The 24,012-nt window shown below is 36.4% G+C and overlaps 1 protein-coding gene across 2 annotated transcripts in view; it reads left to right on the top strand.

Moving 5' to 3' along the window:
* Positions 1-24,012, top strand: part of Mllt3 (MLLT3 super elongation complex subunit) — a 259,432-nt gene that overhangs the window by 92,174 nt on the left and 143,246 nt on the right. The gene's annotated exons all lie outside the window — the stretch shown is intronic.

Raw genomic sequence — 24,012 nt, 5'->3', positions numbered from 1 at the left:
TAAGGCAGCCTTAACAGTGGAGTCCCTGACTAACAAATGGTATCATCTTTACATTTATTATAAAAAGTTAGGCCATTGCCTAAAAATTGCCCTGACAAGGTAAGAAATTCTGGGAATCTCTTGCTTCACAGCCATTTCTGATAGTAATGAAGACACACCTTTCACTTCTTAGAACATAAAATGCTGGCTTCTGGAAGGAGGCATTCAGTAGGACTATCATGTCCCTAATAGGTCCCAAGAATAGCTTGAGAGTCATAATGATTTTCTCACAGAACCCTTTCAAATTCTGCTCCAACAAATAAACCATAAGGGCCTTTATATTGCCCCAGGACTTACCTTTCTTTGTAAATTTTTCATCTGACTTCCATTCAATAATGGCTAGTAGCCTGATCAAGGGTACATACTCTCCTGTACCCATTAACTATTGATTGTCCTATGGGCCAGGCTACTGCTTATTTGATATAGGAATACCAACATATAGGACTTGTTTGAACCTTAATGTCTAACAGAAAAACGAGAACAAAAACTCTGTCCAGTATAGTACACTGTTGGTATTCTCACAGTTGGTTTGAGGATTTTTAAAAAAAATTTTGTTTGTTTGTTTATTCCAATGCTGGGGAGTCAATAACCCATGGCCTCACACATTTGAGGCATGTGCTCTACCATTGAGCTATGTCCCAACCTTGTTTGAGTATTTCATTGGCTTACAATCCAGAGGCCCACATCAACTTGAGCTGGTATTCACCTAAAAAAGATGCTCCAGTCTCAAATCCCAAATGTCATTGTCCCACTCCAGTACCTCCCCAAAGGAAATGGCTTTGTGTCAGAGATTACCCCACCCCAAACATTAAAACCTACCCAGCAGTGCTTACAGACTGCATCTTCTCAAGTACAGATTGAGCTCAGGGCATTTTCTGTTTTCCTTCCTGAACCTGCTGTCTGATTAGCTCCTGATCCTGGTATTCTCCCTGTGCTCTGCACAAATGTGCATACACTTTCATACCTAAAGGAAAAGCTGGTACATGTTACTAAAATTGATGGAGATTATTGCTTCCCTCAGGGGGCACCAGCCCCATATTAGTCATCTCCTTGTCCCCCTGAGGGAGAGCACAACTCACTGCCTGTTCTTTTCCTGCTACCTCCCTCCAGTTGGCCAGCAGGGACTTGCAAGGCGAAACAGGGTCATAAAAAGCACTTTTGGCCTGTGGAGTCAGTGGTTCCTCCACTCACATTCACATTCATCATACATTTTATTCAATGCCCAGGCACCAAAAGGTCAATTGTGGTTAAATCTTAGTAATTGTATATTGCCTTCACATCCGCTTAATTTTCTCATATCAGAAGCAGGACTTTGTCTTTCTTGACACAATTTCCAGTCTCTACCTTCCAGTTCCTCAATGTGATCCATCTATTTTTCCTTATATCGCCACCTCCTGAGGATCATCTCCCTCTAGTAAATACAGATATAATCTTTTTGACAGGCTCCACCACTCTGCCTGGACTGTGCATATATGCTGAAGTAACCTGTTTCAGTCACAGTGACCGTCACAGAACTTCTTCCTGCTTTCTCTAAACCCATCAGTTAGAACTCTCCAGAGGAAACCTGCTTATGTGATGTCTTAGAGCCTAATAAAGGTCTCAGCCCATAGGCCTCTCTTTCCCTGGCTCCCCCTCTGCTGTTGAGCACATTGTTCCAGCAATCTCTTACTCTATTGGTACTCCTCTTACTCTTATTGGTACCCCTCTTCTCTCATGAATCTGAGTAATAAGCTGCTTCTATTGTTTCATGGTTTTTTTTTTTTTTTAATACAATCTTATGTGTCTCATTCCATTAATACACCTAGACTTAACGTTTTTCCCACTGAAAGCTCTCCTAGAGAGTTTCTAGCATGGCAGGAAATAAACTGGATACAGGTCAGGCAGGAGTTACAAGGGTGTCTGCCAGTATAAACCAGTTTTCTGTGATAGAGACACTTAGTCACAGGTCACTCACTTAGGTATTAGTCTATTTGGTAGGATAAAGAAGTATCCCATGAAAAGCACGTTGTAAATATCTATAGTTATAATACCTGGAGCCTCTTTATTCAGAACTGGAGTGTGTAGCCACTCTCCAGAAGGAGACCTCAATACCAAACTGGAGAATGATATAAGTCATTTGCTATTCTCAGGGTGGTGTCTTATGTGTAGGCAATGTTTGATCATCTGCGCATGTTGAATTATTTTATGCAATGAGTAGGTATGTATGCATTTATTTAAAATAAAATCATTTTATAGCTGGTGATGAAAAGGCAAATGCCACCAACAGCAGGAGTTCTAGACAAAAGGTAGGCTCTGCAAATTGCATGCTTAGAAAGAGGAGGGGTTTGGTCACACGTTATGCTTTGTTGGTGGCAGTCGATATACTGTGTGTTGATGGTCATAGAAGTTTTTATAATCTCAGTTACTGATTTCTGGGAACAGAGTTAGTTGAAAACAAAAACAGCTGCATTGAAAAACAAAAACACAAATGAATTTCACCTTAGTAATATTGTTATGTTATTGAAGCAGCATTGTTACTATTAAACTTTGCAGGTGTGTAAGGTGAAAACACTAGTGAACATAAATGCTATTTATAGATGGATAGTTTCAGGCAGCTGTTCTAAACCTAGCAGGTATCAGAACCAGAATAAGCTGAAAGTTTGTTAAAAAGTTGGCTGAACTCCTACCCCCAAAGTTTCTGATTCATTAATTTTTGGGTGGGCCTTAGAATTTGCAGTTGCAATACATTCCCAGGTTGTGCTAATGCTGAAAGTCCTGAGGTCTCAGTTTGAAGACCATATCATGATGTACAAGTGTCTGATCTTGCCAGTTCATGGCTCTATGTTGTTGCCATATTAAACTTCTAAGAGAAATCTATTAAAGAATGAGAGCATGTTGGTTAACCTAATTTCAGATCAGGAGCTAGATAGAAAGATGTCTTTTGTTCCATAATCCCTAAAAACATCACCTATCTTAATAGCCTTTCTTGGAAGCATATCAAGGATGAGTATTTTTCTGCATAGAAATGTACTAGGCAGGGCTGGGGTTGTGGCTCAGTGGTAGAGTACTCACTTAGCATGCATGAGGCACTGGGTTTGATCCCCAGCACCACATTAAGTAAAATAAAGATATTGTGTTCACCAAGAAATAAAAAATAAATATTAAAAAAAAGAAATGTACTAGGCAAACAAACACAACAACAACAAAAGAATACTTTAGGTTGGTTAATATTTAAGAAGGGATGCTTTTGAAAGCTTGCTCTTTTAAGTGCTACATTAAGAAAGGGTGTCTTCACTTAGACCTGGTGGTCTTTTTCCTCAGCAAGGTCAGCTATACTTTCCTTCCATTCTTCTGCTTTGCAATTCTGAGATCATGGTGGAATTCCAATGCTGTTCTCAGCCCCTTAGAGTGCAAGGATTGATTGATTATGTCTGCCTTGGCTACTGTTGCCATCCCTTGCTTTCAGTCTCAGCTCTTATAGATGCTCTCTTTTAAACTTTGTCTCCACCCCCCAACCCTCCTCCTGCATTTGTATGTGATCAGCCTTTTTTTCTGTGATCTTATAACACTGTTGCTTTTACTTCTAGTAAGTGTGGGACTTGGAGTTCTGAGGTAGTATTATAAAGTATTGAGCCTACAACTCATTGTATTATGCTTTAAATTACTTAGTACATTTATTTATTTTTCATATTTGACAATAGGTATTATAATTGCGCCTCAGTAGTTTTTTTTAAATTATGTATTTACATGTATTCTTCCCAGTACCAGGTATGATAATTTTCTTTTGATCTTAGTCACTTATTTCTTTTTTTAAATTACAAAGTTAAATACATATACTTTTACAAACCAGTCACCTCAGAAGTTAATAAATATCTCTCTTGGACACATGCACATGCCTTCTGGTATCAACCTGTTGTAGTGACCAGTGTTAACATTAGGAAATGTTTCCTTCGCATCTTTCTTAGATGGTCAATAAAATATACACATTTTAAAATTTTTAAAGTAGACTTTTTTTTGCCAAATAAAGTAATGCCATTCACTTGATTTTCAACCTCTGTTTTTTTCCTTAAAGGTATGTTGAACTTATTTTGAGGTCAACAGAATCAGAGATATAATTATTATTAATGGTTATGTAATATTCTGTAGAGAGACTCAATTGTGGTCTATTCAGTTTTCCTTGTATGAATGGTAACCACATTTTCAGGTTTTGTGCTTCTCAACAGTGAAGGCAGGTGAATTCCTAAATATGTATCTGTAAATACTGGTACTTTTAATTGGTAATAAGCACTATAAGTAGGATTTCTTGGTTGAAGGGTGTCTTAACTTTCCAGGAGATTGTGTAGACATTTATCTCTTCCTCTAAATAGTATGAGAATGCATATTTTCTTATGGTACTACCATCTCTGAGTGTTAACAGTTACCAAATTTTGACAAAATTGATAGTTTTTTCCCCAAAGAATTTAACTTCTATTATTAATTAATTAATTAGCTAACAATTAATTAATTAACTATTAATTAATTATGTGGTGCTGAAGATTGAACCCAGTGCCTCACACATGCTAGGCAAGTGTTCTACCACTGAGCTACAACCCCAGCCCAATAAAATTGATCTTTTATTTGTATTTTTGTGCCTGTTGGCAAGTGTGAATAGCTTTTCATGTGTTTTCCATTTCTCCTATTTCTTAATCATTTTTTCCTGAGTTCTTTTGTTTATGAAATTGTTGTAGAGTCTTTTAAGATATTAATTCTTCATTAGCTGTGTTGTGAATATTTTCTTCTAGTTTGTTATTTAATAGTAATGCTTTTGTCTTTTGACAAACATATTAAGTGTTTTTGCTATATAATCTGTAACTGTTTTCTCTGTGATTTTGTGTAGAATTTTAGGGCATGTTACTCCTCATAATTGACCTGAGATAAATAAGGAGCTCTGTTGATATCTTTAGATGAGGACCCTTGAGCTTCAAAGAAGCCATGTGGCCTGCCCAACTTTATAAGTGGATTTCAGATTTAAATTAAGAACCGCCCCCCCCCAAAAAAAAAAAAAAAACCCCTGGCCTTTCACTGTGTTATTTATAGTTCTCATACTATATATTCTTTGTTCTTTTTAAAATGAAAATTACTTAAGTCACTTAGCAGAATATAAAACAAAAATCTCTTGTATTGCAAACAGAATTTATGACTTGTTTTCAGGGATATATGTGACATAGTGTATAAGTTATTCTGATTGTGAAAGATGCATGCATGAGCATAACAAGTGATTTAAATTGTATAATCACAGTCTTATATATGTAGTATTTCAATTTTTTTTTTTTGCACTTAAAACAGCTAAAACCCTCAAGTGTAGATATTAATGAATATTTGTCTTAGGAGAAAAGGAAAGGTAAAAGAGTAACAATATCTCAACACATTCAAAATGTCCTCATCTTTCTCAATACTTTGGTTGTTTTGCTGACTCAGAGCCATAACTAAAAGGTGATAATCACACTTACCTGAAGACAAGAAGTAAACATAGTGAATACTTTTCTCCTACCATATTTCATCTTAGTTCTGAGCAGAATAAATACACCTTCCAGCACACATTTTAATGAGTATAGTTACCATATTGAACATGCTCCAAAAATAGATAGATACATACATAGATAAATAAATAAATAAAAAGAAAGATTGCCAGTGTCAGAGGTATAGGTAGGTTTCAGCAATTTGTGCCATTGGACGTTAAGGGGCCCAGTTTGTGCTCTGAGTGGAGAGGGTTAGAAGAGCCCATACAGAGCTGGTGTTCATTGAGCTCTTCATGGAGTGTGAGCCACTGTGGGCATTGAATGTACCTGGAAATGCATGGAGCCTAAGGCAGTAGGTATCTCTCTTGCATGAAAAGAACAACCCTTGTTCTAATTCCTAGTGGTTTTTGGCTTGGATTTCCTTGTTGGGTCTTCATTAGCGCTCTTAAACATACAATTGTTGGATTTTTAAAATGAAATTATTTAAAATAAATCGTGTACTATGTTCTTTTGGCAATGAGTTCCTTCATGCTGTAGAGATGACAGCCATATGAATTGTTATGACACAAAATAGAAATGGTTTGAGTACAAGAAAATTGGGATACACACACACACACACACATTTTTGCTAGGTCTAGGAGGTCTATATATAGTTATTTCCTACCTATTTTAGTGAACGTACTAAAACATAATTTGTCACCTGAGTTTAAAATTTTATCACTTTTGGTTGACTTTATTTTTTTCTTTAAAATTCAAGAGACTCATCCACATAAACTTGAATTGTATGAAGTCTGACTTTGTAAAGCAGTCTAGTTTATCTGTCTAATCCTTTCTTGTAGTCTGAATCTCTACCCAATCTTTTGTCTTCTTCATTCTTTACCTCCAAGATTTACTTTCATTTCCTCCCTAAAGCTATGACTGGAGTTTTGTTGACTAGAATTTCTGCTCTTTAGGTCTCTAGGTCCTGGGATGATAGTGTTAGCACTGGAGTAGTGTCCTCTCCTATCTCCTTCTGCCATCTGTAAACACTTTCATTCTGCCTTTAGTGGATGGGCCTGTTGAGGATACATGAGGTAGAGTGTTTCTGAAAGGAAACTGATAAGACTGAAGACATTTTCTTTATAAGAGAGGAAGAGTAGACCCGTGGGGGAAGAGGTAGGGAATAGATTGTCATCATTATGTGTGTTTTAAGTGTCCTGTAGATTTTTCCTTTATCTGTAGTTTTGTGAGGCCAATAAAATAAACTTTATGACAGGAAAGTTCCAAGTATTTTAAGTGTAGAGCAGTCTCAAAAGTATGATACTGTGATTATATTCAGCAGTTGAACCCTAAGCAATTTTATTATGATGCATTGAAATAGAACATCCTTTTCTATTATGCAGCAAGGAATATAAATTGTACTCTTAATGTTACTTAATTTCTAGGAAGACTATGTCTCCTTCTCCCCCATGTAAGCTGCTTTCTTTCATTCTTTATTTAATGTGATACACACACACACACACACACACACACGTATTAATGTGTTACATTTTAATTAATGCAGTATTTTGATCTTAAACGTACTTCACTTGAATTGATGATACATTCTTCTGGTAAAATACACTTTTTTCCTTTTAATTTTGTTTTATTATGATTCTGACATTTAAAATATTGAACCAGTTGTCTTAACTATTTTCATGGCCTGAGGGGTTTTGTTTTCTTTTTCATTTTGGGAATATATTGCATGACCTTATGTGATTGGTTAATTTTCTGCTAATGCTACTGCTCTGTCTTTGAGGGAGACAATGAACGTGCTATAGTTAGCAAGCAAAATATTGCATGCACAGACAAGAGGAAGTTGGGTAATCTTGAAATCATCTGCTAGCTTTGAAGATGAGATTAATTTTGGTTTTGATTTCTGTATTATATCAGAAGTTTGGGAGGGAAGAAGGAAACTCAAGGGCTTGTTTTTTAAGGCAAGCTTTAAGAAAGGTTAAATAAAACTTGATCTCAATTGTAAATACCCTTTGAAATGATACCATTGTCATTTTTAAAATGATAAAAATGTTAAGTGTAGTCACTGGTTGCTTGGAGTGGGAGATTTTATGCTTAAGAAATATGCTTAAGAAATGATGCTTTTCATCAGACACTGATACTCTTCTCGTGCCTTATAATGTTTGAAGTAGGTTGCTGAAGATGCTCAACTTTTAGATCATTTATAAACACTAATACTTAAAATTTAGATAAAAATAGAACATATGATCTGGACTCAATTTACCCTATACCTCTTTGATCAGTTAATAGCTAAATTGATATTTTAAGGAACTAGTATTCTTTGCCAGAACTAGATACCATCTTTAAAATTTACTTCTCATTTTAGCATTAAACCAGGGCCTATCTATTGGAGGTTTTAGGGATGCTTTGCACTCTGGCTACTGCTAATTGAATACATGGGAAGTGTTGGTTTGGAACAAAGAGAATTAATTTTATGTGTTTGAGAAGGATTCATTTTTATGGGGTATCCCCCCCTTAAATAGCAAGTGATTAACCACTACTTTAATTTTCAATTAATCAAATTAGGTTTCTACTGGTAGATTTTGATTACATGCAGTTCTAACAGCTTCCAGATACACTTCTCTTTCCCATATGCTTACCATATGCTGAGTAAAACCAATGTAGAATAAATTAGTGTAAAAGTAAGAACACTTAGTTCTTTTGTAGAGTTCATCTTGAGTGACAGAAGACAGCACAGAATCATTTTAAGTTACGAGGCACCTTTTGAAAAGTGATATGGAAAAATAACCCATTTATGTGTGCCAAGGTCTGTTTTCATAAATGTAAATTTGAAAGTTCATTAAAATTTTGGCATGTGATTTGGAATGCATAATAACTGGAAATGAGTCAAAGCCAGAAATCTGTATCCTTATACCAACAACATGTTTCACTGAAGACTGCTTTGTGTGGTTGTTTAATATTTAAAAGGTTAAAAAAAAAAAAGCATTTACTTGATGGCTCTGGAAACTACTCAGGATGGAGAGTCTACAGAGCAAGAGAGAGCTTGCAGTGTAACCTGCATGATCACAAACTGCTTGTACACACAGGGCTTGTGACTGCTGCACACTGACCACTGACCACTCTCCCCTGCATTTTAGAAGCATCAAGACAGAAGTGCATGTTCTTGTTATTGTCTTTGAGAATGTGAAGCTGGACCGTGAGGGACATTTTAGCTCCCATAATAATAGCTGAAAGATAACCAGTCTGGGGTCAGACTGAGGTGGTATCTAATGCTGGGGTAGTATGAACAGCTAATGCTTGGGGGGGGGTGTATTCTAATGTTACATGCCTAGATCTACTGTTAACCTGCAACCTAATCCTTTCAAGATGATGGTATAAAAACAAAGGGGAAGAGGAAAAAGCCACCGATTGTTGGTGCAAATGAGCCCATTTTTTTTTGCCCATAACAAGAAAAGTACGTTACCACTGTCCTTTCAGATATCTTCGTGTAAGGCATAGGAAACAGTGCTATAGCTCAGGTAAGAATGAATGATGAAGGGCTGGGATTATAGCTCAGTTGGTAGAGTGCTTGCCTTGCAGGTACAAGACCCTGGGTTCAATCCTCAGCACCACAAAAAACCAAAACAAACAAGAATGAATGATGAGGAATGACCATAATAGGAAAGTATGTAGTTTAGAATTTACAGGGTAGTGTCTTCAAATTCTTATCCTCTGCCACTTGTTATTTTTCCTGTTATGTATGTGTACTTTGTACAGATTCCATTTTTATTCTGTTATTCCTCTTTATGACTTTGTTTTTAAAGTTTCTTGTTCCTTGACATCTCAGGCTCTCTGGTTTCTGCGTTGCAATTTTGTCAGGCAGGAGAGTACACACACATACATACACACACACACAGATTCATAATATGGTGAATAAGATGATCACCAGGATGAAAAGTCACACTCCTTGGGTTTGTGATTATGTGTTTAGCCCATACTCTGTCACTTAGTATGCCATTATGGATGATGTTCTATAATTAACCAAAGACTTGCAGCAAGTAAGTTTAAAATCACTGTCGTCTTAGTTTATTTCCTCTCTTAGCCTTTGATCTATTTGACTTTGACACATGCTTCTCACCAACTTCTGTAGATTCTCATTCTGACAGAATGCTTTGATTACCTCCCTCCCCATCCCCAGCCCTGGTTCAAGCTATCAGTCACCAAGTTGGATGCTATTACATGGGATTTTTCACTCTCATCTCCTTTACCTAGTCTGGGATCTCATTTTCTTCACCTGAATTTGTAGTTATTCTACTTCTCTGCTGCCCTCTCTCAAATAATTTTCCATATTTGACCAATTGCTATTCTGAAAACATGGTTCTCATCAAGTTTTCGTACTTAAAAAAAAAACTGAAATAAATTTTAATTGACAGATAAAAGTTATACATATTTATGGTGCACAACATGATGTTTTGAAATATGTATACATTGTGGGATAGTTAAATTGAGCCAAGTAACATTTATCACCTTCGATAACATTTTTTTTGTGTGTGTGTGGTAAACACCCATAAAATGCAGTACGTTTTGTTATTAACTTTTGTCACCATGTTGTATAATAGATCTCTTGAACTTATTCATCCTAACTGAAATTTGATATCCTTTGAATAGCATCTCCCTAACCCCCACCCTCCTCTATTGTACTCTGGGTGTATCAGTTCACCTCTTTCAGATTCCACTTGTAAGTATTATCCTGTGGTATTTGTCTTCTCTAATGTTATTTCACTTAACATAATGTCTTCCAGGTTCATCCACATTGTCATGAATGACAGGACTTTCTTTTTAAGGTTGAGTAGTATTCTATTGTATATGTATACCATGTTTTCTTTATATTTTCATCTGTCAGTGGTCATTTAGGTTGATGCCATATTTCAGCTTTTGGGAACAATGCTGCCATGAACATGGGAGTGTGGGCGTCTCTCAGACACACTGGCTTTATTTACTTTGGCTGTACTTGGTAGTGGGATTTCCGGATCAATAATTTATTTATTTTTTAGGAACCTTTATACTGTTTTCCATGATGGCTGTATTATATTCCCACCAACTTTTTTTTTTAAAAATAAACTTTGTAGTTGTAGATGGACACAGTGCCTTTATTTTACTTGTTTATTTTTATGTGGTGCTGAGTACTTAACGCATGCTAGGCAAGCGCTCTGCCACTGAGCTATAGCCCCAGCCCCCCACCAACTTTTATGGAGAAATCAATAGCAATGCATAAGGGTTTCCTTTTCTCTACATTCCCACCAACTCTTATTTTTTCTCTTTTTTGATAATAGCCATTCTAACTGGAGTGAGGTGATATATCATTGTGATATTAATTTCCATTTCCCTAATGATAAGTGATGTTGAACATTTTCTCATAAAACTGTTGGCCATTTGAGAAATGTCCATTCTTGTCCTTTGTCCAGTTTTAAAGAGAGTTATTTGTTTTCTGGCTATTGAGTTGTTTTGAGTTCCTTATATATTTTGGATATTAACCCCTTATCATATGTATGTTTTCCAGTACCTCCTACAAGACTGTAGGTTCTCTCTTTACTCTTGATTATTTCCTTTGTTGTGCAGGAGCCTGTTAGTGTGATGTAATTCCATTTGTCTACTTTTGTTGATGTTTTTCCTGTTTTTACTTTTAAACTCATATCCAAAGAAATATTGCTCAGGCCAGTGACACGGAGCTTTTCTCCTTTGTCTTCTTCTAGTGTAGCACCTAGAACCACACTCTAGATCAAGTTGACTTGTGCTTTTAGTACATTCTATATACCCTGGAATTTTAAAATCTTAATTAAAAAAAAATTGGTTCACACAGGATATTTACATATATTAATGGAACAAAATGTAATTTTATACATGTATATGTTGTGTAATGATCAAATTAGGGTAATGGGCATTTCTGTCACCTTGAGCATGTATTGTTTCTCATTGTGGTGTATGAAGAAGACTTTTGCTTATGCTTTTCCATTGGCAACCTTCTTTTTGTTTCTTGGAAAATACTTTTCCTTGAAGATAGTCTCTTTTGTGTTTTGTTTAACTGAGTCTCCTAGTTTTTTCTTTTTTGGTACTGGCAGTTGAACCCAGGAGCACTTAACCACCAAGCCACATCACAACATCCCCAGCCCTTTTTATTTCATTTTTTTTGAGACTGGGTCTCGCTAAGTTGCTTGTCCTAGGTCTTATTGAGGGATTGTTTGCTTTGATAAGTCATATTGTGTGGTTATTGATAAAATTTTCCTTTGTGGTTAGAATCTTAGCTATACGGGGGAGAGGGGAGAGAGAGGAGGGAGGGGTAGAGAAACTGGCCTAGCATGTGGTGGAAGGTCTGGTACATATGTGGTATCCCATCAATATTTATTATGTGGAGTTTAGTTTATTTTATATTACATTGTATCATAAAGTAAATGAGGTGAATAAAATGGTGTTTTTGAATGAAAATTTGTGACTTACCATGATTTATGGAGATAGGAAGGGATATATCACAGTTAGCTTGCATTAAACCTAATAGGTACCACAAACCATAATTGATAAATTATCAAAAGAAACCACTGACATTTGGCTAAGGAAAGTGGTATTGTATGTGTGTGTTTTACAATGACACGTTCACTTCAAGCCAATTAAAGAATGACTTGAAACTGAATTATAAGCAGTTGTTAATAATTATTGGGAGGCCCAGAGTGAAACCTGTTTCTGAGCTTTGATCTTGAGGAGAATATTGGAGTATGGAGGAGTTGAAAACATTGTAGTTGAGAGTCAAGAAATTGCCATTGATTTCTCCATATGACCTGTGTTAAGTAATTTTTCTGAATCCACTTTCCATAACATAGAGTACTCAGAGGATCTAAGACAGTAGTTTAAGCTAGACTATAGGAGCCAAGTTGAAAAACAGTATTGGCAGAAACAAAAAGGGGAAAAGACTAGTTATTTCAATATATAGCTTGTCCATAACCTTCCATTCGTACCAAGAAGTTAAGTGTTCTGGAAGCCCAGGGAGACCTAGGATTTGTTCTGAGGCAAATCAAATTTCCACAATATTATGTCATGCTCCTATACTCCCTTTCCCCCCATTTTTCAGTACTGGTGATTAAACCCAAGGGCACTCTACCACTGAGCTGTATCCACACCCCCCCCTTCCCTTTTTAACTTCATTTTAAGAAGGAGTCTTACTAAGTTGCTGAGGCTGGCCTCCCATTTGTGATCTTCCTTAGTAGCTGGGATTACCACGTGTGCCACTGTGCCTGTCTCCACATGCTTTTCTTCCAACTTGATTTTGACACTTGAGTCATTGGGAGATGGGGTCTGTGTCTCCTAGCTTTGAAACTGGTTGCGGCTTTTGTGACTGTTTGAGTTAAGAGAATACTGCAAAAGTGATGCTGTGTGATTTCTGAAGCTGGGTCATGAAAGGTGATGCAGCTCCCCGTGTGTTGGGATGCAGGGCTCCACTGTGAAACCTGCAGCCTCTGGAAACAGTCTTCTTGTCCAGAGGCCGTCATGTTCTACATGGAAAGACCCCGAGAAGACCAGCATTAAGAGATGTCCAGCCAGACTTACCGCCCCAGACTACCACTGTTCCAGGAGAAACCATGAGCTACAACTACTCAGTCATACCTTCCTGAATTCCTGACCCTGAAGTCCTGAAAGAGGAAAATGGCTTTTGTTTTAAAGTACATTTGAGAGTGGTTTATTATGCAGCCATAGATAATTGGAACATGTTTCTTTTTACTTTTCTGGTAGGTAGAATTGAAGGAAGACAGGACTGGAATCGGGTACATTTCTGAGTGTAGATTTTAGAGTTGTCACTGCATTCAGTCTGTTCCCCTGCATTTTTGTACCCTAGCTGGGGATACCTTGAGAGAGATCTTAAAAAAGACAGTAATATAACAAATTTATTTTCCTTTTCATGGGTCTTCACTCAGTAGTTGGTAATGAAGGGATAGCTCAGGGTAGCCACTTAAGCTAAGCTGGCACATTTTAGGAATGCATGTGTTTTGGGGAAGTAAGATCATGGGCAAATTGTACAAAAAATTTTGGGTATGTGTCTGAGAAAAGTAAATGAAGCAAAAATAGCTTGTTTCAAGGAGGCCAGAACTTTTGTTGAATAATTTATCGTTCACTGTGCTTTTTAAAAAAGTACTTTTTAGAGCAGTTTTGGATTCAATGCAAAATTGAGAGGAAGGTACAGAAATACTCCTTGTACCCTTCTCCCTTACATGTATCACCTCCCATTACCCGCAGAGTGCTTTTTAAAAACTATTAAAGCATGAGTGCTTATTGTAGGTTGAATTGTGTCTTCAAAAATAGATGTAGGAGTCCTAACTTCTGATACCTGTGAACACAACTTTATCTGGAAATAGGGTCTTTTGACAATGTAATCTAGTTAAGATGAGGTCATTATGACCTATGTGGGCCCTCAGTCCACTGATGGATGACTTTGATCCAGAGACACAAAGAGAAGACAATGCAGGCAGAGATTGGAATTATGATGCCACAGCTAAGGAATGCCAGAGATCTCCAGTAACTACCATAAGCCAGAAGAGTTGAGGAAGGATTCTTTTCTGTAGTCTTTAGAGGGAGTATGGCTCTACTGATGCTTGGATTTAGGACTTCTAGCATAAATGGTTAAATTTCTGCTGTTTTAACCCTCTAGTTTTGAGGTACTTTGTTATGGCAGACCTAGGAAAATAATACAGTACCTAATGGTAGGTATGGAAAAGAGAATGATTTTGATCTTCAAAGTTATAAAAATGAAAAGTTAAACTACAGCCTGGGAGAAAATATTTGTTAAACATATACCTGACAAAGGGCTTGAGTTGAGAATCTCTATACATAAAAAAACGTGAATCAATAAGAAGTCAGTTCAGTTTTTTAAAAGTGTAAGGTATTTGAACAGATTTAATCAAAGGAGACATACTGACATCAAATAACTACAGTGCTCACCGCCGTAAGTCATTAGCTAAGTGCAAGTTAAAATTAGGAGGCGGTATTATTATAGTCCCAGTAGAATGACTACAGTTTAAAAGACTGACCATACCAAATATCTGTAAGGATGGAGAACTGGATGTTCTTGTATGTTGTTGATGGACATTTCAAAGGATACAATCCCTTTGGAAAACAATTTTTCAGTTTCTTAACATGTTAAGCATATAGATACCTGGCATTCTACTCACAAGTATTTACCCAAGAGAACTAAAGCACATATCTATGTAAATACCTGTGTACCTACATAAGTTCAAAAGAACTTTATCATTATAGCCCCAAACTGGAAGAAACCCAAATGTCCACCAGCAGGTGAACAGATGAATGAATCAGTAGCAGATACTACTGAGCAATGAGGAAGAATGAACTATTGATTCATGCAGCACTATGGATGGTTCTCAAAATAATTACTATGTTAAGTGAAAGAAGCTAGGAGCCCCCCTCAAAAAGTGTCTATTATATGATTACATATAGACATATGTACCATTCTAGAAAATAGTGATTATTTGGACAGAAAGCAACCACTTATCCAAGTGATTGCCTGAGGATGGGAATTAGAGCTGGTCAGGGAAGGGAAAGGATCACCAAGAGACACTAGGAAACTTTTAGCGTTGATTGGATTTGTTCATTATCTTGATGGTGGCGGTGGTTTATTGGGTGTGGGTATATTGCAAGACATATCCAATTGTGTCACTTTAAATATGTGAGTTTTAAAAATGTCAATGTCTCAAGCCAGAACAAAAAGAAAACCAAAAAGTTGTATAGAGAAAATGTAGCATTGTGGAGGGGACTTCAACTCCAGGCCCTCTTCTCCTGTCTGTCCGCTGAGCACAAGAAGGTGACGCTTGCTTTGCCACTTGCTGCTGGTTGCACCATAACTGTGAGGGCAAGCACACATTTAAACCTGGACCTAATAAGTCAACTGAGTCTTGGGATCAGTTGGAGTTTAATCATGGAAGGGGAACTGTTGTGAGGTATGGAGTAAGGGACCTACAGAAATTAAATCTTAAGATTTTATGGTAGACTGTTCGTGAAGTAAAATGGCCCAGGAGGGAAGCAGGAACATCAGTGGAGTCTCAGTGTGAGAAGCCAAGCGTGAGAGAAAGCTCCTGGGGGTGGGCCCGAGGGAAGCTGTGCCTCAGTGTACTCACCACCTCGGTGGTTTGTTCGTCCACAGGGCCAGTTTGGTACAGTAGATAGGACCTGAGAAGAGCAGCCACGTTGCCAATCATGACAACGTTCTGCTTTCAGTTCTCTGCCCATTCTAACTTTTCCTCAACTTCTACCTGGAATCATTGAGGAAAGCAGAGTCCTGGAAATACAGCACCAAGTTAACAAAGTCCTCCTAGTATAAACCACCAAACCTTGCTGATTAATAGGCTTGGTGCTTATTATGAACCCAAGGTCCACTATTCTGTAATGGGTCTATTATGCTAATAAAAAAATAACAGAACATCATTAGGAGTGGTCTAATTGGGTTAGAATGGAGTCAAAGTCCAAGTATGAGGAATAAAGGTAGATCTTTCCAGAATCAGTGCTGATTACAATATAAACAAAGGGGAGACTCTGCGTCCCCTCTTACAAGGAAGGTGTTTATAGCAACATAAACACCTTTTCAACACAGTAACATAAACAGTTTCTCAAGGAAACATTCCCTAGCATTCAGGAAATGTTTCTTTCTTTACAAACAAAAAAGTGTGTTTTTCTAAAGATTTAATTTACTTAAGGGCTCTGTTTAGAACAAGGCTGTGATTGTAGAGGGATAAAGTTATTCCCAGAACACTTTTTGGGGGTAGGCTATAGTTGAAGTCCTTTATAGAAAACATCTTGTTTAAGAATCTGTGGACTAACAGAGCCCAAGTCAGTACAGGTGTACCATGTTACATAAGGGACACACCTCCAGAAAGTTGTGTGAATTGTACTTTTGTGAGTCAGATTGTATTACAAATTCCCAGGAGCCTGCTATTTGATATTTTCTTATGAAAAATTTTCCTGAGAAGTCAGAAGACCCTTTGTTACAAGTGTAACTTACTGAGTATTGTGAGTGGTATGACCCTGATAGAGGCTATCTATTTGTCCCCCAGAAGCACCTTTTATTCATTTGTAAGACAAACAAATGCTTTCTGAAATTGGTCAGTTAGAATCCTTATATTAAGGTTCGTTTACTTGGAAAAATTAAAAATAGATTTCATCCACAAGACCCGGTGTAGGGTTGAAAAGGAGAGGAAAATTCTTTCACAGGAATGCTTTCTTAATGGAGAATGGAGAACAGATGTACCTATTTTCAGCATGTTATTAAAAAATACCCCGTTCTGATAATGTTTGAAAATTCTGTTACTAGGAACTAAGTATCAGTCTTATGTATTTTTTTAATCTTAGCTGAAAGGCATGATTAATTAAAAGATTTAGCAACAATCTCTAGGAATGACTTATTTATTGCTGACTGAATTTTCTGCAGTTTTTCTACAACTTAGCACAAACTTTCTACCTTAATCTCTAGACCAGTGCTTCTCAAACTTTAATGTGCAAACAAATGACCTGGGACCTCCTTCAATGCAGACTGTGTCAGTAGGTCCAGGCTGGAGTTGAAGAGATTTTGTATTTCTGATATGCTCACAGGTGATGCTGATGTCATTGACTTGCAGATCACTCACAAGCAAGGGAGCAGAGTATTGAGTGTAAATTTTGATGTGGCTGCCCACATTTATATTCTACAGTAAGTGTGGTGGACACAGAGAAAAATGGTTATCTTTATATATGCCCAGTTTTTATTTTGAGAACAAAAAATCGTGGTGGGCTCCTATTCATTAAGTAGCAGGTTAGTGTTTTAGCAGGATTGAAGTACAGGCATTTCCCATTCAATTACTTGTAAATATACTACATTTTTAAAATTATGAAAGTGGTCAATTTAAAGCCAACCTCTTATCTGATGCAAAATTTCCCTAGGAGGAAAAAAAATCATCATGTATTATCTGTGGGCTACAATTGTGGGATTACTTCTTTTTCCTGGAAAAATCCATTTGATGTCAGTAAATTTATAAACTAAGGGCTAGGTATATAGTTCAGTGGTAAAGCATTTACCTCCATGCACAAGGCTTTGGGTTCAGTTCCTAGCACTGCAAACAAAATTTCTCTCATGTGGAATTAAAGGAGTTGTGATAACAAACTTGGGGCTAAACAAGGATTTTTAGGCAACATTTTAATATTAAGGAAGTGTTCATGATCGGGAAACTTGTCTGTTTCAAGGATGAAAATGGAAACTAATTAGAAAATACTTTTCAACTGTCACCATTTTTTTTAAACCTTTTAAAATGGATAGCCAGAAAATGTTGGTAAAATTGTACCAAGTGCTGTTAAAGTAGATTGGTTTTGGATATTTTTTAAAGATAACTTCAGGCAATTGGATTATATCCGAGATATCATTGCAATAAAAATTGGAGGTTAGGAAAAATGTTCAAGGGTAAAGAAAATTTAAATATTTCAAGCAATTGTCTGCTTATTTCTTTTTGAAAAATTTTTATGTATTTTATGCTTTTATGAGCCCATTATAGTTACACAGAATGGTTGATTCATTTTGACATAATCATACATGCATGCAATTTAATTTACTCTATTTCAGCCCCTGGTGCTTTTCCTCCCCTCCTCCCTGCTCATTTCTTAAAATAACCTAATATTTATTAATTTTAAGTTGAACTTTGATAGTGTAACTGAAGATTGAAGACAAAAGAGAGCCGACAAAATCTTTAATGCTTTCTGTATCAGTGCATGCATGGTGTCCCTGAGGAGCATGATAAAAGGCACAGCCAAAAGGCGATCTCTGTAGAGTGATTTGGTGGAATGCAGGAATCAGCACAGGAATGCTGCAGGCTTCTTGGGATTCTGACATGGGTGGGCAAAGGACTGTGCAGGAATCCTCAAAGCCAAGTTGTGTTTATCTGCTGTAATGATCATTGAGAGTCAAATGTATTTTTCACGATGATATTTTAATAGTCTTCAGCTTGACTTCATCATCCAGGTAATAAATGAGCACTTGGTAAATGAATATTCCTTCCAAAAGACCAAGGCTATTAGTTTCTGAGAATTCTTAATCTGTGTTTCAGATGACTTGAGTACGTTGGAAATATATTTTCCAGAAAAGTGAGAAAGGAGCTGTGGTCTTCATGGGGATTAAGATGATAGCACATTTTAAAGTATTAGCAGTAGAAAAATAACAGTGGTGTTATTGATGAAAACAATTATACATATGTATTATATACAATTTGGGAAAAGATAATAAAAACGAATGTAAGTTATAATATTTTCACATTTTTTAAAATGGTGATTATCCTATTCTTTTTTTTCACACATTCTGTAACATAAGGTGTTTGCCATCTAATTTTACCTTTTTGGGGGTGTGTGTGGGGGTAAACATTACTTTTGATGTCTATATAATATATATAAAAGTATAAAAGGAATCCCATTTAGGTGACCATTCCTTCTATTCGTCAGCTTTCTGTTGCTATGATAAAATACTTGAGAAAATGAACTTGAGGAAAAATGTATTTTGGCTCATGGTTCCAGGGGTTTTAGTATAACTATCAGTCCATTGCTGTGGGCTTGTGATGAAAGACATCATGGTGGGGAGTACCTGGTGTAGTGAAACTGCTCACCTCATGCTGTTGGGGAAGGAGAGAGAGAGAGAGAGGGAGGGAGAGAGGGAGGGAGGGAGAGAGGGAGGGAGGGAGGGAGAGATGGAGGGAGGGAGGGAGAGAGAGAGAGGGAGGGAGAGAGGGAGAGAGAGAGGGAGGGAGGGAGGGAGGAAGAAAGAGACCAGGGACAAGATACACCCTTCAAGGACATGTTCCCAGGGACCTACTTACTCCAATTAGACTTCATCTCTTGAAGTTCCACCTCCTCCCAATAGCACCACCAAATGGGGATCAAGTTAGCAACACACAGACTTTGGGGGACATTCCAGATCCAAATGTAACATTTTTAGACATTTAAGTGGATTGTTATGTCTTTCTGTGATTAATAATAGCAACTAACATCTGCGTATAATTCTTTCCTTTGGTCAGAATTTTCTCTTCAGGTCCAGTGCCAGCACTGAAATTCATATTTTTTTATAGGAAATCTTTCCTTAAAAGTATTTCTGTTTACAAAGAAATACTAACCCTTCCTGAGTGTTACAAGATAAGGATATTATGACAAGGTGTTAAAAGCTAAGCTGGAGTTGAACAGGTCAGATTAACCTGGTTCTTTAAAAAAAAAAAAAATCAACACCTGTTGAAAGGGCAGAGGTGAAGGTTGAAAACCTTTCTTTGGTAAGTTGATTGTAAGAACATAAAAATTATACATATTAATGGGGGTACCATGTAATGTTTTAAAACATGGTGTGATGTTTCAATCATGTTACATATCTATCTTCTCAACCATATATCGTTTGTTTAGGGAGAATACCCTTTCAAAATCCTTTCTTCTAGCTTTTTTTTTTAATGATACTGGGGATTAAACCCAGGGATGCTATATCCCTGAGCCCCATTCCTTTTTTTTTTTTTTTATAAGAATTTGGGGGGATAGGAAGGGCAGCAGAATAGAATAGACATTATGATTGCTGTATGTATATGGGTGACTCTATGATCAGTGTGATTCTGCAATCTTTACAATCAGAAAAATGAGAAATTATACCCCATTGATTCAAATGTATGGTCAAGATCATTGTAATGTCATGTGTAGCTAATAATAATAATAAAAAAGGAATTTGGAGACAGGGTCTTGCGAAGTTGCCTAGGCTGGCGTTGCTCACAATCCTCATGCCTCAGCCTCCAAAGTTCTTAGGATTACAGGTGAGTGCCTCCACACCCTGCTATTTCTAGCTTTTGAAACATACAGTACATGATTGCTGTTATCAACCTACTGTGTAATAATAGAATACCAGCATTTATTGCTCACATCACATCTCCCTCCCCCTTGCCTGTAATCACTATTCTTTTATCCTCCCCCTCCTACCCCACGATTGAACCATGGGGCAATTTATCTTTGAGTTACATCCTCAGCCCTTTTCATTTTTTGAGATAGGGTCTCACTAAGGTGCTGAGGCTGACCTCAAACTTGTGATCCTCCTGACTCAGCATCCTGAGTAGCTGGGATTTGGTAACCACTGTTCTATTCTGTTTTTATGAAATCAATCCCCCTTCCCTCCCCAGATTCCACATGAGTGAAACTGTTTTGAGTCCTTCGTGTCTGGTTTATTTCATTTAACAATGATCTCTAGCTCCATCCATATTCTAGAAAATGACAGATTTTAATTTGTTTATTTTTGTAGCTAAATAGTACTCCCTTATGTATATGTACCACAGTTGCTGAATCTACACACCAGTTGATGGACATTTAGGTTGTTTTCATTTCTTGGCTATTTTGAATAGTGCTTCAGTGAACATGGGAATGCAGATGTTTCTTCATCGTATTAATTTCATTTAGCTATGTGCTCAGTGGTGGGATTACTGGATCATTTGGTAGTTCTATCCCCCCCCCCCGCCCTCCACACAATGGCTATACTAATTTAGATTCCCATCAAACAGTGTGTAAGGGTTCCCTTTTCTCCACAACCCTGCCAACTTTTATCTTTCTTAAAAAAAAAAATTGTTTTTTAGTTATAGATGGATACAATACCTTTATTTTGTTTATTTTTATGTGGTGCTGAGGATTGAACCCAGTGCCTCACACATGCTAGGCAAGCACTCTACCACTGAGCTATAGCCCCAGCCCCCAACTTCTATCTTTTTAAAAATTTGTTACTTATTTATTGGTACATTATAATTATACATGGCTGTGGGATACATTGTGACGTATTCATGCATGTATATAGCACAATTTTGTCAATTTTATTCCCTAGTACTTCTTTTTTCCCTCCCCTTCTGGTCTCTTGGTTTACGTTTAAATCAGCATAAACATATCTATCTCTTAACCATGTCTCATTTTTTTTATGGTGAACACAATTTCAAAATCCATCTTTTTTTTTTTGCAGTACTAAAGATTGAACCCAGGGATACTATATCACTGAGCCATATCCCCAGTGTTTTTTTATTTGTTTGTTTTGTTTTGTTTGTTTCTTTGTGTTTAATTTTGAGACTGTGCCCCTTCCTCTATTCTACTGGTCTCCCTTCTATTTTCTGGAGATTCCTTCCCTCCTTTTCTCTCTAGCTTCTACATATAAGAGATAATATGTGTCCTTTGATTTATTGAATCTTGTTTATTTTCCTTACCAGAATACTCTCAAGTTTCATCCCTTTTCCTTCAAAAGATGTAATTTTGGTCTTTTTTATGACTGAATAGAACTTCATTGTGAATTTATACCACATTTTCTTTAGCTGTTGATGGAAATCTAGGCTGGATCCAAAATTTGACTATTGTGAATTGTGCTGCTATAGACATGGGTATGCATGCATATATCACTATCATATGCTGATTTTATTTTTTGGGGGTAAATACCGAGGAGTGGTATATATAGCTGGGTCATGTGGTGGTTCCATTTCTAGTCTTTTGAGGAACTTCTATATGATTTCCATTTACAATTAGCATTCCTCCCCTACATAACCCTTGTATCCTCGCCAGCATTTGTTATTATTTGTGTTCTTGATGACTGCTATTCTGACTGGAGTGAGATGTTTTGGTTTATACCTCTCTGATTGGTAAAGAGGTTGAACATTTTTTCGTATATGTTGATCATTTATATTCTTTTGAAAAATGTCCATTTAGCTTATTTATTGATTGGGTAATTAAGTTTTTTTTTTTTTTTTGTGTGTGTGTGTGAAGGGTGTTAAATTTTATGAATTCTTTATATATTCTAAATATTAATCCTTTGTAGGAAGAGTGTCTGGCCGAGACTTTTTCCCATCCCATAGGCCCTCTCTTGAGTTTTTAAATTGTTTTCCTTTGCTTTGCAGAACTTTTTGAATTGGATGCCATCCCATTTATTAATTCTTGGTATTATTCCCAAACTTTTGGGATCTTACTGAGGAAGTCTATGCCTCCTGCCTGTATTTTGGAAAGTTGACCCTATGTTTTCTTCTAGCAGTAGCAGAGTTTCTGGTGTGGTTCTTAGGTCTTTGATTTATTTCAAGTTGACTTTCTTGCAGAGAAGGAGAGAAGGATCTAGTTTCATTCTTCTACATATGGATATCTAGTTTTTCCCAGCACCATTTGTTGGGAAGGTTGTCTTTTCTCCAAGATTGTTTTTCTACACCTTTGTCAAGGATCAGATGCTTGTATTTTGTGGATTTTTTTTTTTTTTGTGTGTGTGTGTGTGTGTGTTTGTATTCTATTCCATTGGGCTGTGTGTCTGTTTTTATTTCAGTAGCTTGCTGTTTTTGTTACCTGTAGCTCTGTCATACAATTTAAAATAGGGTATTGAGATACTTCCAGTATTATTCTTTTTGCTTAGAATTGCTGTTCTGGTTTTTTATTCTTCCATATGAGTTTTGGACTGTTTTTTTTTTTTTCTTTTCCACCTTGTTCTATAAAGAATGTCATTGGTATATATATTTTTAAGTTTACTTTAAGATTTTGCTTGGGATGTCATTGGTATTTTAATGGGGAGGGATTATATTTATGTGATTTTTGTCCTTAATTCTATTTATTTGAGGAATTATATTTATTGATTTACATGTTGAATAATTTTTGCATCCCTGGAGTGAAACCAACTTGATTGTGATCTGTTTTTGTTTTGATGATATCCATTCTTATTGGGGTGAGGAGATATCTCGTAGGAAATGTTCTTAAACAGTACTTTTCTAGTAAGAAGACGAGGAGAATACTTAAAGATAGTTTCTAATAATAAGATTAAGTTTATAATCTTTAATCTCTAACCTTCTGAACTTTATTTAGGACAACATATTGAGTTAGTTGTGATCTAATAAACAAAAATAGAAAAAAGAATTAGAAATGAGACCAGTAGCTATAGTAGAAAAAAATTAGAAACTAGTGCACAATTCAGACTACAGACTGATTTGTAATATTCAACCTTAGCCAATTTTTAGAGGTGAAACAATCAATTATGTCGTAAATCCTTCCTAGATATTCTATAAAGTTAAAAATAACCTTAAACTTCAAGTTGATTGGAAGCATTTTTAAGAATATTTTAGCAATAAATATAAGGTGTTTCAGAACGGATCTATAGGCTATATTTTCTCTTTATTTTACTAAAGTTCTTTAGTTTAGAAATTTAATTTAGAAATATGAGATTTTTAAGTGGATTCTAAATTTCCTTGATTATAACTATTTTGTAATCTTCTCAACAGTTAAAATGTCCGTAACAAACATTTTTCTGTTAAACTGAAGGCATTCATGTATATGTTAATAAATGGGGGGAAATGAACTAAATGGAAATAATGTTTGTGGGAAGCAACAAAGTGCTGTTTTCATGATGTTATGTTTCTAACTGTATTTTGAAGAAAATTTATCTCCTTAATTGTTACCTTTGTCACATTATTCCCTTAAATCATGCAATACACTGGTAATATAT

This window comes from Marmota flaviventris, chromosome 13 (assembly GCF_047511675.1).
Source record: "Marmota flaviventris isolate mMarFla1 chromosome 13, mMarFla1.hap1, whole genome shotgun sequence".
Taxonomy (NCBI): Eukaryota; Metazoa; Chordata; class Mammalia; order Rodentia; family Sciuridae; genus Marmota; species Marmota flaviventris.
Note: the sequence above shows the minus strand (reverse complement) of the source record. Positions and strands in the feature narration are given on the sequence as shown.